Source organism: Equus quagga, unplaced genomic scaffold (genome assembly GCF_021613505.1).
Source record: "Equus quagga isolate Etosha38 unplaced genomic scaffold, UCLA_HA_Equagga_1.0 220_RagTag, whole genome shotgun sequence".
Classification (NCBI taxonomy): domain Eukaryota; kingdom Metazoa; phylum Chordata; class Mammalia; order Perissodactyla; family Equidae; genus Equus; species Equus quagga.
Genome location: NW_025799647.1, coordinates 3,274,534 through 3,292,516, shown reverse-complemented (window position 1 = coordinate 3,292,516; position 17,983 = coordinate 3,274,534). Strand labels below are relative to the sequence as shown.

The 17,983-nt window shown below is 34.4% G+C and overlaps 1 protein-coding gene and 1 long non-coding RNA gene across 5 annotated transcripts in view; both read left to right on the top strand.

Annotated features, from left to right (window-relative positions):
• The window catches only part of LOC124233758 (gephyrin), a 574,265-nt gene that overhangs the window by 186,797 nt on the left and 369,485 nt on the right, over nt 1-17,983 (top strand). The window lies entirely within an intron of this gene.
• Nucleotides 843-9,625, top strand: LOC124233759 (uncharacterized). The gene is made up of 3 exons (XR_006887133.1): nt 843-955; nt 3,715-3,783; nt 9,549-9,625. It is a non-coding gene; the product is annotated as an uncharacterized LOC124233759 (long non-coding RNA).

The window sequence follows — 17,983 nt, the reverse complement described above, 5'->3', positions numbered from 1 at the left end:
CACTTGTCAGCCACGCTGTGGTGGTGACCCACATATAAAGTAGAGGAAGACTGGCACAGATGTTAGCTCAGGGCGAATCTTCCTCAGCAAAAAAAAAAAAAAAAAAAAAAAAGCACACATTTAACATATACATGTTGATGATTTGGGGCTTTTGCATACATCTATGATACCATCGCCATAATCAAGGTAATAAAATATATCCATCTCCTCCAAAAATTTCCTTGTGTTCTTTTGTGGTGTTGTTATTGTTTGGTAAGAACACTTTAACGTGAAATCTATCCATTTAACATACTTTAAAGTACAAATACCATATTGTTAACTGTAGGTATTATGTTGTACAGTAGATCTTTAGAACATACTCATCTTGCATAACAGATACTTTATACCCCTTGAAATATAATTTCTCATTTCTCCCTCTCCCCAGCCCTTGGCAACCAGCATTCTGTTCTCTGCTTGTATGACATTGACTATTTTAGACACCTCATATAAGTGGAATCACGCAGTACTTGTTCTTTTGTAGTCACAAAGCTTATTTCACTGAGCATAATGTCCTCTGGGTTCGTCCATGCTGTCACAAACGGCAGGAATTCCTTCATTTTTAAAACTGGATAATATTCCATTGTTTGTTTGTACTACATTATCTTTATCCATTCATCTGTTGATGGACATTTGGTTTATTTCTATATCTTTGCTATTGTGAATGATGCTGCAATGAACATGGTACAGATATCTCTTTGAGATCTTGATTCAGTTCTTTAGTATATATACACAGAAGTGGGATAGCTGGATCATATGGTGGTTTTATTTTTAATATTTTAAGGAACCTCCTTACTGTTTTCCAGAGTGGCCACACTGTTTTGCATTCCCACCAGCACTGTATAAGGGGTTCCCTTGTCTCCACATTCTGGCCAACACTTGCTCTCTCTTGTTTTTTGGACAATAGCCCTCCTAACAGGTATGAAATAATATGTCATGGTGGTTTTGATCTTCATTTCCCTGATGATTAATGATTTTGAACATCATTAGTGATGATGAGTGATGTTTCATATACCTGATGGCTACTTGTATCTCTTCTTTGGAGAATGTCTATTCTAGTCCTTTGACTACTTTTTAATGAGATTATTATTATCATTATCACTATAATTATTATTTTGTTGAGTTGTAGAAGATTTTTAAATATTTTGAATATTAATCTCTTATCAGATAAATGGTTTGTAAATATTTTCTGCCATTCTGTTGGGTGCCTTTTTACTCTGTTGATTGTTTCCTTTGCTGTGCAGAATCTTTTTAGTTTGATGTAGCCCCACTAGTCTGTTTGTGGTTTTGTTGCCTGTGCTTTTGATGTCAAATCCAAGAAATCATTGCCTAGACCAATGTTAAGAAGGTTTTCCCCTATGTTTTCTTCTAGGAGTTTTACAATTTTAGGGCTTATATTTAAGCCTTTAGTCCATGTTGAGTTGTTTTTTTGTATATGGTGTAAGACAGGGGTCCAGTTTTCGTACTTTTGCATTTGAATATCCAGTTTTCCCAACATTATTTGTTGAAGAGTCTATCTTTTACCCATTTTGTGTTCTTGGCATGCTTATTGAAGATCAGTTGACTGTATATATGTTGATTTATTTCTAAAGTCTGTTCTTTTCCATTGGTCTATATGTCTGTTTTTATGCCAGTATCATACTGTTTTAATTATTGTAGCTTTGTAATATATTTTGAAATCAGAAAGTGTGATACTTCCAGCTTCATCTTCTTTCCTGAGCTTGCTTTGGTTATTTGATGTCTTTTGTGGTTCCATATGAATTTCAGGATTGTTTTTTTATTTCAGTAAACATGCCATTGGGATTTTGTTAGGGATTGCCTTGAATCTGTAGATCACTTTGGGTAGTATGGACATTTTAACAGTATTAAGTTTTCCAATCCTTGAACACATGATGTCTTTGTATTTATTTGTGTCTTTTTAAATTTCTTTCAGCAATGTTGTAATTTTCAGTATACAAATCAGTTGCCTCCTTGGTTGAGTTTATTTCTAAATACTTGGTTATTTTTGATGCTATTGTAAATAAGATTGTTTTCTTAATTTCTTTTTCTGATAGTTCATTATTACTGTATAGAAATGCAACTGATTTTTGTTTGTTGATTTTGTATCCTGCAACTTTGGTGAACTCATTAATTAATTCTAACAATTTTTTTTTTGAGATTCCTTAGAGTTTTCTTTGTGTAAGATCATGTCATCTGCAAACAGAGACAGTGTTACTTCTTCCCTTCTGATTTGAGTGCCTTTCATTTCTTTTTCTTGCCTAATTGCTCTGGCTAGGGCTTCCAGTACTATGTTGAATACAAGTGGCAAAAGTAGACATCATTGTCTTTTACCTGATCTTACGGGAAAGGCTTTCAGTTTTTCAATGTTGAGTATGATGTTAGCTGGGGACTTTTCATATATGGCCTTTTTTATGTTGAGTTACATTCCTTCTATGTCTAATTTGTTGAGTGTTTTTATCATGAAAATGTGTTGAATTTTGTCACATATTTTTGCTGCATCTGTTGAGATGATCATGTGATTTTTATCCTTCATTCTGTTAATGTGGTATATTATGTTAATTGATTTGGGTATGTTAAACTATCCTTGCATCCTAGGGACAAATCTTATTTAATTATGATATATGATCCTTTTAATATGCTGATGAATTCAGTTTGCTAGAATTTTGTTGAAGATTTTTGCATCTATGTTTTTAGGATATCTTTTTTTCTTCTATGTCTGTTGGCTTCCAGTACTGTTCTACAGTCTCTTATCACCTATTTTTTGGGAATATTTCACTATCCTTCTGACTTCTCTCTTTTTACTCTCTCACTAATTAAATCATTTTGCATGCTATTCTTATAACAATTATTTTCATTCTGGTCAAAAGTCTGTAATGTGTTCCCAGTGATACCATAATTTATCCCCTGCTTATTTGTGTGTACTTATTTTCTACTAAATGTCAGCACTGTTCCTCTTATTTTGCTGCCCTCTGTCTTCTACATGTACAATTCTAATTTCTACCTCCATGTTTTGTTCATACTCTCCTTCTCTTTAGGATTATCTTCTGCTTTGTCTTCATCTAATTTTATGTGATAAAGACATAAATATATTAAAATCTTTACAACATTTTGTATCTTTCCTATCTCCCAACTCCTTTTCTGGATAATAGGTCGAGAGGCAAGTTAGAGAAGCTGAAAGTGTACTAGATTGTCTCACATAGTAAACAGGTGGTCTGAGAAGGAAGAACTGAAAGGGAAAGAAAGATTAAGGTGATAGTTGAGTTTTGAGTGAGTTTTAAAGAGAAAGAAGGAGAGAGATTGCAGTTAAATGAGATATAAGACTCTTGCCTAAGAGATGGACAAAAAGAACTTCTAAAAAATTTGGCTATCTGCAGGAAGGATGCAATGTAATTCCCACATTCACATTTTATACTTAAAATTGTTTTTTCCCCATATTTTTTCATATGAGAAAACATGAGGAATAATAAATTAAAAAACATATAAACATATAAAATTGTGTATATTAATGTATATTTTATATATTAATAAATGTACATATATATTATGTGATATATATGTATCTATATTATATGATATATATTATACCTATATATACACACAGTTTTTATATATATGTTTTATTTATGCATATGTTTATATGTATATATTTATTTATATATATTTTGCTTTTCCATCAAGATTAAATAAACTTCTTGGAGCCAAAAATCATCACTTTGTATTCCATAGATTACCCGGAGTATTGCTAAAGTGAGTTTCCATTACTTACTCTTTTGATTTTTGTATTCTGCTCATTGTGTATTTCTTGATTAAAAGCTTATTGCTCATTTCTTTTCTCTAACAAGCACCATTCTGTAGTTTCACTTACTAAGCAATTAAATGAATACAACACCACATGTACAGAAAATTGCTTTAAAACCAAGTCCCTTGGAATGAGTTACATATGAGCATCTTGATGTAGAAATTTATTATAGTTCTTTACTTCTCTTGAGTTTTAGTTTTTAACAGCAGGAAATGCCTTTTTAACAGCAGGAAATGCCTAACTATGTGAATCTGACCTAAGAAAGGATAAATTTTGAATTTTTATTTTTGTATCTGTTATAAGGAAATAAAGAGACTTCTAATAACTAAAATAGTTTAGAGAAGAATCTTTGTATTACAGGAATGCTGTCAGTCGAGAACAGATGCCTTTTCCTTTCCAATAAAAACAGTCGGACATGGTGGAGCTGCTGCAGGTTTATTTTTGCAATTGTAACGGATGATTATTATTATTCTTCCTTAAAACAGTAAAAGAAGAGACTAGACATGGAGAAAGTAATCTTATTTAGTGATTTCCTTACAGGTTTTTGTTTTATAGAGAAGACTAGTGAAAATAGGAGACTTTCAACTAATTGGAAGAAATCCCTTGCTATTATAAAAGTATATCTGCTATCTTGCATAAGTTATATGTTCAGGGCCGGATATTTAAACGCTATACTTTTAAAAATAGTGTTTTTGAAAGAATCTTAATAACTGTCAGAGATTTCTTATGGTTTTAACTATAGAAATTTAATTTTAATTTTCCACATTAAATTTTCTCTTTTTTGCTTTGTGTAATTTGCCCTTTTATTGCCTTTTTCTTTCCCTTTACTGGAAAAGTTTAGCTTAGTGTTAGTTTTCCTAGCTTTTGATTAGGTAGTTGTATCAGTCGGGACTCAGTGAGGAAAAGAGGAATCACTCTAGCTTTTATAAGCAGGAAGGGATTTACTGTACGGAATTAGCAGCTTACAAAACTTGTCAAAAGACTAGAGGGATGAAGGTCAGATAAGACTTATGCTAGACCTTAGTTTTATTGCTAACATTTACAGAGCCAGGAAGTTGAAGCAACTTCAAGAATTGTATAGGGGTGATAACAGCTGCCTCCAATTCCAAATGGGTAATTTGTAAGAAAATACCTAGAAGGAAAATGATACCTAACTAGCAGCAGAAACTCTGGCACCGTAGTAAAATATAGAAGGAGGATATGGTAAATTCTAGAGAAGAAAGTAAGCTCTGTAAATTCTGTTAAGGGCATAGGATAGCATTTTTCAAATGTTTTATGTTCTATGTGGCTATTTCTCACGTTCTTCTTACTGAGCCTGTGTGTACTGAGTCTATTGAAAGTCACCAACTTCTTGTTGTCTCATGTCACTGAATCCCAATCATATTGCGTAATTATTTTTTTCTGAAGAGGATTAGCCCTGAGCTAACATCTGTGCCAATCTTCCACTTTATATGTGGGTCTCCATCACAGCATGGCTGATGAATGGTGTAGGTCCACACCTGGAATCTGAACCTGTGAACCTGGGCCTCCGAAATAGAGCGTGCTGAACTTAACCTCTATGCCACAGGGCTGGCCCCTGCAATTTTTTTTTTTAAAGCATGAAGTACTGAAAAGAAACCAAATATGTTCACATTTAGAAGAATGGAATTATTGAATATACATGAAAAGGAAAACTTTAGGTAGCATATTCAAGTATTAGAAAAGGTAAAAATGAAAAATACCGTTATGTCAAGTGTGTATTTCTTATTAAATTTTACCTCCACATCCATCCAAAAACTTCAAAATGTACGTTCTTTTCGAATACACATGGAACATTCTCTGGGATTGATCACATTTTAGGCCACAAAACAAGTCTCAGTAAATTTAAGAAGATTGAGATAACATCAAGCATCTTTTCTAATTACAACAGTATGAAATTAGAAATCAACCACAAGAAGAAATTGGGAAAGTCACACATTTGTGGAGAATTAAACAGAATGCCAGTGAACAAGTATTGGGTGAACAAAGAAATCAAAGGAGAAATAAAGAAATACCTGGAGACAAATGAAAATGAAAATATGACATTCCAAAATCTATAGAATAGAGTAAAATTACTAAGAGGGAAGTTTATAGCAATACAGGCTTACCTCAGAAACAAGGAAAATTTCAAACAATCTGATATCACACCTAAAGGGACTAGGAAAAGAAAAACAAAGCTCAAAATCAGTAGAAACAGGGCCTGGCCCTGTGGCCGAGTGGTTAAGTTCACGCGCTCCGCTGCAGGCGGCCCAGTGTTTCGTTGGTTCGAATCCTGTGTGCAGACATGGCACTGCTCATCAAACCACACTGAGGCAGTGTCCCACATGCCACAACTAGAAGGACCCACAACGAAGAATATACAACTATGTACTGGAGGGCTTTGAGGAGAAAAAGGAAAAAAATAAAAAATCTTTAAAAAAAAAATCAGTAGAAAGAGGGAATAATAAAAATCAGAGCAGAAACAAATGAAACTTAAAAGACAATAAAAAGATGAATAAAACTAAGAGCTGGTTCTTTGAAAAGATAAAGAAAATTGACAAACCTTTTGCTAAATTCACTAACACAAAAAAGAGAGAAGGCTCAAAGAAATAAAAATCAAAAACAAAAGAGGAGATATTACAACAGATACCACAGAAAGACAAAGGATTGTAAGAGAATACTATGAAAAGCCATACACCAACAAATTGGATAACCTAGAAGAAATAGAAAAATTCTTAGAATTATAAAACCTTCCAAAACCAAATCAGGAAGAAATAGAGAATCTGAATAGACTGATCACTAGTTAGGAGATCAAAACAGTAATTAAAAACTTCTCAAAAAACAAAAGTCCAGGACCAGTGGCTTCCCCAGTGAATTCTATCAACTTTCTAAGATTTAATTCCTATCCTTCTCATACTCTTTCATACAATTGAAAAGGGTGAGATGCTTCCCAACTCATTTTACAAGGCCAGCATTACCCTGATACCAAAACTGGACAAGGACAACACAAGAAAATAAAATTACAGGCCAATATTGCTGATAAACATAGATGCAAAAATCCTCAACAAAATAGTAGCAAATACAACAGTATATTTAAAAGATCATATACCATGATCAAATGGGATTTGTTTCAGGGATGTAATGATGGTTCAACATCTGCAAATCAATTAATATGATAACCATCTTAGCAAAATGAATAAAAATCATATCATCTCAATAGGTGCAGAGAAACCATTCAGTAAGATTCAGCCTCCATTTATGATAACAACTCTGAATAAAATGGGTATAGAAGGAAAGTAGCTCAACATAATGGAGGCCATATATGACAAACCCACACCTAACATCATGCTCAATGGTGAAAAACTGAAACCTCTCTCTCTAAGAACAGGAACCAGAAAAGGATGCCCACTTTAGCCACTCTTATTCAACATAGAATTGGAAGCCCTAGTCAGAGCCATTAAGCAAGAAAAAAGAAATAAAAGGGATCCAAACTGAAAAGAAGTAAAACTATCACTATTTGCAGATGACATAATTTTGTATCTAGAAAACTCTGAAGAATCCACCAAAAAAATATTAGAAACAATAAATGGATACAGGAAAGCTGCAGGGTACAAAATCAACATATAAAAATTAGTTTGTGTTTCCATATACTAACAATGAACTATCAGAAAGAGAAACCAAGAATATAATCCCATATGCAGTCGCAACAAAAATAAGAAAATGCCTAGGAATAAATGGAACCAAGCAGGTGAAAGACCTATACAGTGAAAACTATAAAACATTGTTAAAAGCAATCAAAAACACAAAGAAATGGAAAGATATTCTGTGCTCATGGATTGGAAGAATTAACATAGTTAAAACATCCATACTTCATAAAGCGATCTGCAGATTCAGTGCAGTCCCTATCAAAGTCCCAATGACATTTTTCATGGAAATAGGACAAGGACCTAAAATGTATATGGAACAACAGAAGACCCCCAAATAGCCAAAGCAATCCTGAGAAAAAAGAACAAAGCTGAAAGCATCACACTCCCTGATTTCAAAGTATACCAGAAAGCTGTAGTAACCAAAACAGCATGGTCCTGGCAGAAAAGCAGACATACATATCAATGTAATAGAATTGAGAGCCTAGAAAGAAATGTACGCATTTATGGACAGGTGATTTTTGACAAAGGAGCCAAGAACATACAATGGAGAAAGGAAAGTCTCTCCAATAAATGGGGCTGGGAAAACTGGGCAGCCACATGCAAAAGAATGAAGGTAGATCACTGTCTTGCACCATACACAAAAATTAACCAAAATTGGATTACAGACTTGAATGTAAGACCTGAAACCATAAAACTTATGGAAGAAAACATAGGCAGACACTCCTTGACAGTGGTCTTAGCAGTATCTTTTTTAATGTGTCTCTTTAGGCCAGGGAAACAAAAGAATAAGTAAACAAATGGGACTACATCAAACTGAAAAGCTTCTACATGGCAAAAGACAACCTACCAATTGGGAGAAGATATTTGTTAATCATATATCCAATGAAAGGTTACTATCCAAAATATATAAAGAACTCATACAACTCAAGGACAAAAAAACAGACAACCCAATTAAAAAATGAGCAGAGGATATAAATGGGCATTTTTCCAAAGAAGATATACAAATGGCCAACAGGCACACAAAAAAGTATTCAGCATCATTAATTATTAGGGAAATGCAAATCAAAACTACAATGAGATATCACCTCATACCCATCAGAATGATTATAATTAACAAGACAGGAAATAACAAGTGTTGGAAAGGATGTAGAGAAAAGGGACCCTTTATACACTCCCAGTGAGAATGCAAACTAGTGCGGTCGCTATGGAAAACAGTAAGGAGATTTCTCAAAAAATTAAAACTAGAAATACCATATGATCCAGCTGTTCCATTACTGGATTTTTATCCGAAGAACTTGAAATCAATGACTCAAAAAGATTTATGCACCCGTATGTTCATCGCAGCATTATTCATAGTAGCCAGTACTTGGAAATAACCTAAGTGCCCGTCAACAGATGAATGGACAGAGAAGATGTAGTGTGGAATACTATTCAGCCATGAAAAAAGATGAAATCTTGCCATTTGTGACAACAGGGATGGACCTCGAGGGTATTATTGCTAATCTAAGTCAGTTGAATGGAGAAAGCCAAATACTGTATGATTTCACTCGTATGGAGAAGATAAGACAACAACAACAGCAAAACCACGTAGACACAGAATAAATTGGTGGTTACCAGTGGGGAAATGGGGTGAGGGGAGGGCAAAAGAGGTAAAGGTGCACATATGTATGGTGACAGATGGCAACAAGATTTTAGTGGTGAACATGCTGTAGTCTATACAGGAGTCAAAATATCATGAGGTACATCTGAAATTTATATAATGTTATAAATGAAGGTTACCTCCATAAAAAGTAATAGTAACATTTTAAAACAGAGAGACGTATATTTTGTTGAAAATAAATAAAAAATTGGACCTCCACAATAAGAAAGATCTGTTGATGGAAAATGCTCCTATAGATTAAAGAGGTGAAATTTGTACTTGCCAACTTTAGGAGACTCAAGTTAGACACTGTATGTGAAAGTATTTCTTAACCTATAACTGCCATACAATGTTAATAGTAGTTTTATTAATTCCTCCTGAATAATTTTATTTGAAATTGACAAGTATGTTATGTTTCTATTTGTTTCAGGTCCTAAAGCAAGAATCACAAACTCAGGTGGCTACAGGAGTTTATTAGAGTTGCTCTGTGCGATAGAACTTTCTGTGGAGATGGGAATATTCTATCTGTACTGTCCAACACCATAGCCACTACATATCTTTAGCTATTGAGCACTTGAAATGGACTAGTATAATTGAGAAACCAAAATATTTTATTTTAATAAATTTAAATAACCACATGTAGCAAATAGGTGCCCTATTTGGACAGCACAGAATTAGAGTAATGTTAGATTCCATGCAACTAAACCAAAATTTCAATGATTTAACCTAAGAGTTTTCTTTTTCACATAATAGCCCAAGTCTAGTGTGAATATTTCTGTATGCCTGGGGCAGGTCTTGCTTCTTCATCTTGTAGCTTCATCATCCCTTAAGACCTTGGAAATCTTTGCTTCCAGCCGGCAAAAGGAGAGAAAAGTCCACTTCTTACAAACCCCAGGCTGAGAGTCAGAAAGATCACTCTGCTGACCTTCAGTTAGTGAGATCTAGTCACATGGCCGCCTCTGAATGCAAGGAACTGGAAAATGTAGTCCCTGACTAGACAGCCACTATCCAGCAATAAATTCAACGCTATGGTAGGAGGAATACAAAATTTTGATGGTTAATTCTGCCACAAGAGACCAAGCAAGTAATATACGAAAGTCAAAATGGGCCAGATGTCAGTGTATATGCATTCACTGTATGAGGCAAGCAGAGCTGTGGCATGCCCCAAACACAGAGAAATTATTATTCGTTTTCAACCAGTGTTGTTCTGTTTTCAGGTGGGACCAGTGTTGCCAGATCTTTTAGTTTTAGGATTTGGGGTTTTGGTTTTTTGTAATGAAAATCTGAAACTCACATTTTTATGTGAAATATCCCTAATTTTAAAAGATTATGAATAAAACTGCTACAAACATTCATGTACAAGTTTTTCTCAAACAACTGTTATGTTTAACTTTTAAGAAATTGCTAAATTGTTTTCCTAAATTGCTGTACCATATTTCATTCCTGCCAACAATAGATGACAGTTCCGATTGCTCTGCATCCAACCCTCGGTGTTGTCAGTATTTCTAATTTTAGCCATTCTGATAGGTATGTAGTGTTAGCTCATAAGGTTTTTAATTTCACTTCCTTATTGGCTAATGATGTTGAACATTTTACATGTGCTTATTGGCCATCTTTATATCATGTTTGATCAAGTGTTCATTCAAATCTTTTTCCCATTTTTAATTGGTTTGCTTGTTTTCTTACTGTTGAGTTTTGGGAGTTCATGTATTCTTTGTACAGATTTACACAAGCCTTTTGTTGGGTATGTGATTTGCCAATACTTTTTCCTAATCTGTAGTTTGTGTTTGCATTTTCTTAACAGTGTCTTTCTTGGAGCAAAAACTTCTCAATTTTGATGAACTTTTTGTCTAACTCTAGGTCACAAAGATTTTTTCCTGTATTTTATTACAAAAATTTATAATTTTACATTTAGATCTACAATTAATATGAGTTAATTTTTGTGTAAGGTTTAGATCGAGGTTCATTTGTTTGCATTTGGATGTCCAGTTGTCCTAACACCATTTGTGGACAAATAAAAGGGGAATTTTGTAGGCTGCCACGAGGAAATAAGCAAAAGAAATTTCTTAACTTCTGTATTCTCACTATAGGACTTTCTATAAGGCTTTCTCGTTCCCATTGTGTAGTAAGTGCATTTGCTATAATGTTTTGACATTCTTTGAAAATTGTCTAATTTTAATCAAGAGCATATTCATTTATGAACGCTTACCACAGTAAATCCTAACTACGTTATTCCTTTAGATTGAGTGTAAGCCTCTAACCAAATGCCTGAAGTTTATCTTCTAGCAAACATGGGAATAAGCCCAATCAAAATAGAATTTAGAAGCAGATTTTTTTTTTTTTGAGGAAGATTAGCCCTGAGCTAATTACTGCCAATCCTCCTCTTTTTGATGAGGAAGACTGGCCCTGAGCTAACATCCATGCCCATCTTCCTCCACTTTATATGTAGGACGCCTTCCACAGCATGGCATGCCAAGCGGTGCCATGTCCACACCCAGGATCCAAACTGGCGAACCCTGAGCTGCCGAGAAGTGGAATGTGCGAACTTAACTGCAGTGCCACCGGGCTGGCCCCTAGAAGCAGATGTTTTATTACTTTAAATGTGTAAACTCTGTGGTTATTTTGGACATTATGTACATGATTGTTCTAACACAAATTTGCTTTGAAATCTCCCTAAGATCATTCAGAAGTCAATAAACCAAAAATTATTTATTGAGCAATTATTTTCTAGGAATTGTGTTAGATTCTGTGGAAGATATAAAGAGATAATATATAGTTTTATGTCCTCAAATTGTACACTCAAGTTGACATATAGTAAAATCTAGAGCTGCAATCTCAGATGTCTTCAGTTGCTAGCCAGGTATTATAAACATGCTAAGTGTCCTGGTAAAGACAATAGGGAGAGTTGGGACCTGTGGTAACCTAGAGAGTTCATTCCCTGATTAAAGACATTCACATAAACAAACAAGCATACATACAGATGTCTGAAAAACTCACCTTAAAAGACTGAATTCAGCATGAGCCAAAGTTTGCAACCCAGCCTCTGACGTTGGGGATCACCCTTTAGGTGTCTGTAAGGACTGTGAACTTAGAAGGACTATCTTCACAAACAGATACGTGCAAGTGCACAAATACAGGCTTCTTTGGTGAAAAAGCAGATTTTTCAAATTTCTCATTAGGTTTATTTCTAGGTAGTGTGTGTAAGTGTGTGTGCATGTGTATTTTCTATGGTGAACATTGTCCTTTTATTCTCTCTTACATTTTCTAATTGGTTATTGTTGGTATTTTGATTTTTGCTTGTTAGTCTCATGTCCACCCAACATAGTGAACTCTTATTTGTTTTACTAAGCCCTTTAATATGAATTTAATTAAAGCTGAAGATGCTGTACTTTCCTAACTTGTTCTTGTTTTAGTGAGAATGCTTCTAATTTTTCACCATTTAGTACAATGTTACTTTTGATTTCTTGTATACCTCCTTAATCAGGTTAAGGAAATTTTCTTGTATTCCTAGTTTCCTTGAAGCTTTAGTTTTTGATTATTTGAATCAGGAGTGGATATAGAGTGTTACCAAGTACTTTTCCAATACCTATTGATATAGTCCTATGTTTTTTCATTTACATTGAACACTACTCCGGAGATAAACCTTACTTGAATGTGATATGTTTTTTATTTAATACACTACTAGAGTCTTTGTGCATCTACATTTTTAAAAGAACATTGACCTGATTTTGATTTTGAGTTCATGCTAGCTTTATAGAATATGTTGGGAAGCTTTCCATCTTTTTTTATGTTCTGGAATTATTTAAATAGCACAGTTGTTATCTATTGATTCACTCTTTTAGACACCTATAAAAACCATCTTGCTTCTGCTCGTGATGCCTTTTTAGAAGTGGATTTTGCCTGCCTTTTATCTCTCTTCTTTGTTGCTGGACTTTTTTTTAAACTTTTAAACTTTATCCTGTGTCAATTTTTGTAATTTATGTTTTAACAGGAAATCTTTCATTTCCTCAAATTTGTGATCATACTATTGCATATAGAATTATTGAATAACTTTATATTGTCTTTAATATTATTTTCTCATGTTCTAAATGTTTCTCATGTTACTAAATGATCTCCAAACATTTTTTGATTTTTGAATATATTACCTAGATATATCATAATTTATATAACTAATTGCATGTTTTTTAGACATTTTGGTTGTTTCCGGTTGATTAGGAAATAATCTAAATTTCTATAATAGTTAGAAATAAACCTGGCACGCTTAACTACTAAGTCATTGCTTTTCCCACTAGCACAGTATTGCCATATCATCTGCTTTGTATAAATCTATAATAAGAAAGTATATATAACTGAGTTCATTTTTGTATTCAGAAATTCATGTAACAGCTGGACTATCAAAATAGGTAAAATAAAGTATAGCTAAGCAAAATAAAATTTTAGTTTCTAATCATTTTACATTAAAAATTAGATAATTTTTACTAATTTTAAGATCATAATTATAAATTAAAAATTAGATAATTTTTACTAATTTTAAGATCATAATTATAAAGATGATCAGATACTGTTTTAGCTTTTCTTACTTTAAATAAAATAATAATCAGTTTCTATACCATTTAGACTTTATAAAGTATTTAATTTGCTTCTAGTAACAAAAGTATGAGGTAGGCAGGTTGGTTATGATTTTGTTTATTTTACTGATAATAAAATCTGGCTCTCAGGGAAATTAAGCAATTTACCTAAAGTCTTGGAACTCGTTGTTAATATTAGAGCAGTTATCAACCTAGGAATTTTTGATTCTCTGTCTAGTGTTTTGCAGACATATCTGAAATATTCGTTCCAAACGTTCTTTAAATTATTAAGTGCAAATGTTTAGTCTTTTTTTTTTTTTTTAAACCAAGTCCTGACTGTTCTTCTTCCTTAGTTTAATGTTCCCTGCTTCTCTCTAGTCTAGTCTCTTCTAGATCAGGCTCTCATTGTTGCATATGTGAATTATTACAGTTACCCCTTTTCTGATATTTTTGTCAGCACTTCTTCTTCCTCATGCTCCAATACTGTTTCCAAAGTAATCTTGCTATGCTGGTTAATTTTATGTTTCAACTTGACTGGCCTCTGGGATGCCCACATAGCTGATACACCATTATTTCTGGGTGTGTCTGTGAGAGTGTTTCTGGAAGAGATTAGCATTTGATTCATTGGATTGAGTGAAGGATATTCCCTCACCAGTGTGGGCAGGCATCATCCAATCTACTGAATGCCTGAATGGAACAAAAAAGCCAAGGAAGGGTGAATTTTCTCTCTCTCCTTGAGCTGGGATGTCCATCTTCTCCTGTCCTCAGACGTCGGAGCTCCTTGTTCTCAGGCCTTGGGACTCCAGGACTTACACCTATGGTCCTCTGTTTCTCCGGCCTTCAGACTCCGACTGAATCATACCACCTGCTTTCCTCATCTTCCAGTTTGCAGATGGCTGATTATTGGACTTCTTGGCCTCCATAACATTGTGAGCCAATTCTTATAATAAATTTCCTCACATATCTATATTCATATCCATACCCATATCCTGTTGATTGTTTCCCTGACTAGTACGTTCCCTAAATTTGCTTTCATATGTTATTTCCTTCATCAAAGAAATGTCAGTTGCTCCTCATTGACTTCGTCATAACAGCTGTTACTCAGACTAACATTTAAGGTCTCCTTGGTCCCACCCCCCTGTGTCTTCCCAACCCTGTAGAGTACTTCATTTGAAAATCCAACTTTTACTCTTGGTAATCTGTGTAGTGCGTTACTACCTTAGCTCATACTGTGCTTCTCACATGAAGTACTTTTTCTCTTTATCTCTACCTATCTAAATCCGATCCATTTTAGGCCCTAAATAAATTTTATTTTCTCTGTCAGGTCTTGAGTAGCCATTCTAGTCCACCCTGATTTCTTTTTTGTCTTCTACACTTTGCTATTTGATAGTTCTCATTGACTATATCATTCACTTTAAGTTTATACGTTACTCTACTTAATTATCGCATTTCCCTAACTATATTGTCAGTTCTTAATAGATAAGGATGATAACTTAAACTTCTTTGTGTTATAAAATTTTTTCTTGGTATTCTCTTCAGTGCACAGCACAGTGCTTTGCATATTATAGGTGCTCATTAAATTTATTTGAATTAAACAAATGAAACTATTTATTGTTAGTGTTAAGTTAGTATGTTAGAAAGACAGATTGAGGCAAAACTAACACATGTTTAATCTGTATCAGAATCCATGATAAATATATTGTGCATACTTCTACAAAAAATGTTTTCTGGATTTCTATTTGGCTTCTACATTCCTCTAATGCAGTTAGTTCCTCAGTCTCAGCGTTTTGACATTTTGGCCAGATAATCGTTGTGGGAGGCTCTCCTGTGCATTATAGGATGTTAAGCAGCATCTCTGGCCTCTACTCACTAGATACCAATTGCACCATCCAAGCTGTAACTAATAAAATTGAATCCAGACATTGCCAAATGTCCCCTGAGAAGACAGTTGAGCGTCACTCTGGTGGTTTTAGTAGATTTTTTTTTCAATAGAGCATAAGTATGTAATAAGGCAATTAAAATTATTATCTTATTGAAAGTGCCTTTGGTTCTTTTTTAGTGCTTTTTAAAAAAATTTCTATGCTATTACAAATGCATGTTGTTGGACTGTAAAGAATGCTATGGGGATATGCTTCTTCAGTGCTATTCTAATCTATAACTTCAGCAACTTATAATGTCTAAGGTAAATTGTGAGAATGTTGAATGAGCTTTGGCAGGAAACCTGGAGGAACCACTTAGTAGGGAACAGGGAAAACATAGAAATAGAGAGAAATTAAAAGAAGAAATGAACAAGGTACATTCTTAATTATTCATCTTTCTCAGTGCAAAATATCTCCATATTATTTTTTCGACAGTTATATATAAAGTGCGTTATGTGTGCCTACAAGAAGGCTAAAGACTGAGTGGGATATCTTTAAAAAAAAGTAAGAACTGTTTCTGCTTTCTAAGTAATTTGTAATGCATTGTGAAAATAGCGTGCGCACGCACATACCAGATACGATAACAAAAATGAGACAGTATATGTGATTACGTAACAAATGAATTGGGATAACCAATGCATGTTAAAAGTCTGTAGAAAAAGTTCCTTTTGTCTTGGAATGATCATTTTACAAGCAGTTTTCACTAGAAGCATCTTGTCTTTACTCTTTCTCTAAAAATCAGACTATCTTTGTATGGTTATACTCCTCATTTAGATTTTTACCATAGATAGAGCTCATTTCATGGACCTGAAGTTAGGATATTCCCCGGTTGTACATCCCTCCACCTGCAAGTTTCCAGTCAATAATATGGGGGCAGTGCAATACTATGAGTTCCACTAACCTCTCTGCAATTAACCTGCAAGTGAAAATATACTGTTTTACTGCTGAAAGTCATGATTAGCAAACCTTTTCTTCCTGTTCGTCCTATTGTTTATTCTATATTGTTAGAGTTTGAGAAAGAAGAATAGGTATGTTTGAGGATGAGGATAACAGAAAGTTTGAAAGGTAATTGCTGGTTAATGGTAAAAATAAAAACAGTGAAAAGAAAGCTACGGCTCAGCTTAGCTGAGTCCTCCACTCTTCGGGCAGACATTAGAAGAGTGATCAGATTTTTCCACCATATAAACAACCTGCTTCGTTTATGTTGTTTTTCTTTTTTAACTTAATTCCTATTCTTCATTGAAGTAATGCATTCATATGTTTTAAAAAGTCAAATGATGCAAAAATACCCTACAACAAGTAAAACCCAGCTATCCGTTTTTTTCCTGCTGCTTCCAGAAAGCAACCACTTTCTTTTTGTTGGTGGTTCTGATGTTTATGTATGTAATTTATACTGTGTCCTTTAGGTGTATCAATTTTAGACTTTATATGTTGACTTCTATATTAGTTTTCTATGGCTACCATAAGAAATTATCACAAACTTAGTGGCATAAAACAACACAAATCTGTTACCTTAAAATTCTGTAGTTCAGAAATCCCATACATGATCTCATGAAGGCTAAGACCAAGATGTGGGCAGGGCTGCATTCCTTTCTGGAGGCTCTAGGGGAGAATCTGTTTCCTTGCTTTTTCCAGCTTCTAGTAGCCACCTTCTTTCCCAGGCTTGTGGCCCCCTTCCTCCATCTTGAAAATGAGCAACGCCAGGCAGACCTAGTCTTCACACTGCAATCTCTCTGATTCTTTCTTTCTTAAGGACCCTTGTATTCGCGTTGGGAAAACCAAGACAATCCAGAATAAACTCCCTATTTTAAGGTCACCTGATTAAAATCTTAATTCCATCTGCAACTTTAATTCCACTCTAACATGTAACCTAACGTATTCACAAGTTCCTGGAATTAAGTGTGGGTGTCGCAATCCAATGTACACATCAGGATAGATGCGGAGAGGGCTGATGGCCACTCTGAGTTTATTATAACCAGTGTTTCAATATATACATAGCTTACATCTGTTAAACATACACAGGTGTTCTGGATGAAGTAATTAAATTAGCAAATGCCAAGAATTCTTAAGTGATTTCTCAAGGAGCCCTCCCTCCATCTCTGTTTTGATATTATCATGTTATTGCTGTGCTCATATATTTTTATCTCGGAACAGGCAAGGTCTCCTAGGCAACGGCCCCTGCTGCTCCATCTGTGCCCCCAGGTGACCGCGCCTGTCTTAGGTTGCCCCGCCCTGGAGGTCTTACCCGTCATTGGCTGACCGGCCTTCTCACCTCTGGGTCACAGTTTGTTGGCAAGCCTTTTCCAGTGATTATTAATCCTTCCTGCGTCAGGGGTGTCTACATTAGGATTTAGATATCTTGAGAAGGAAGGGCATTA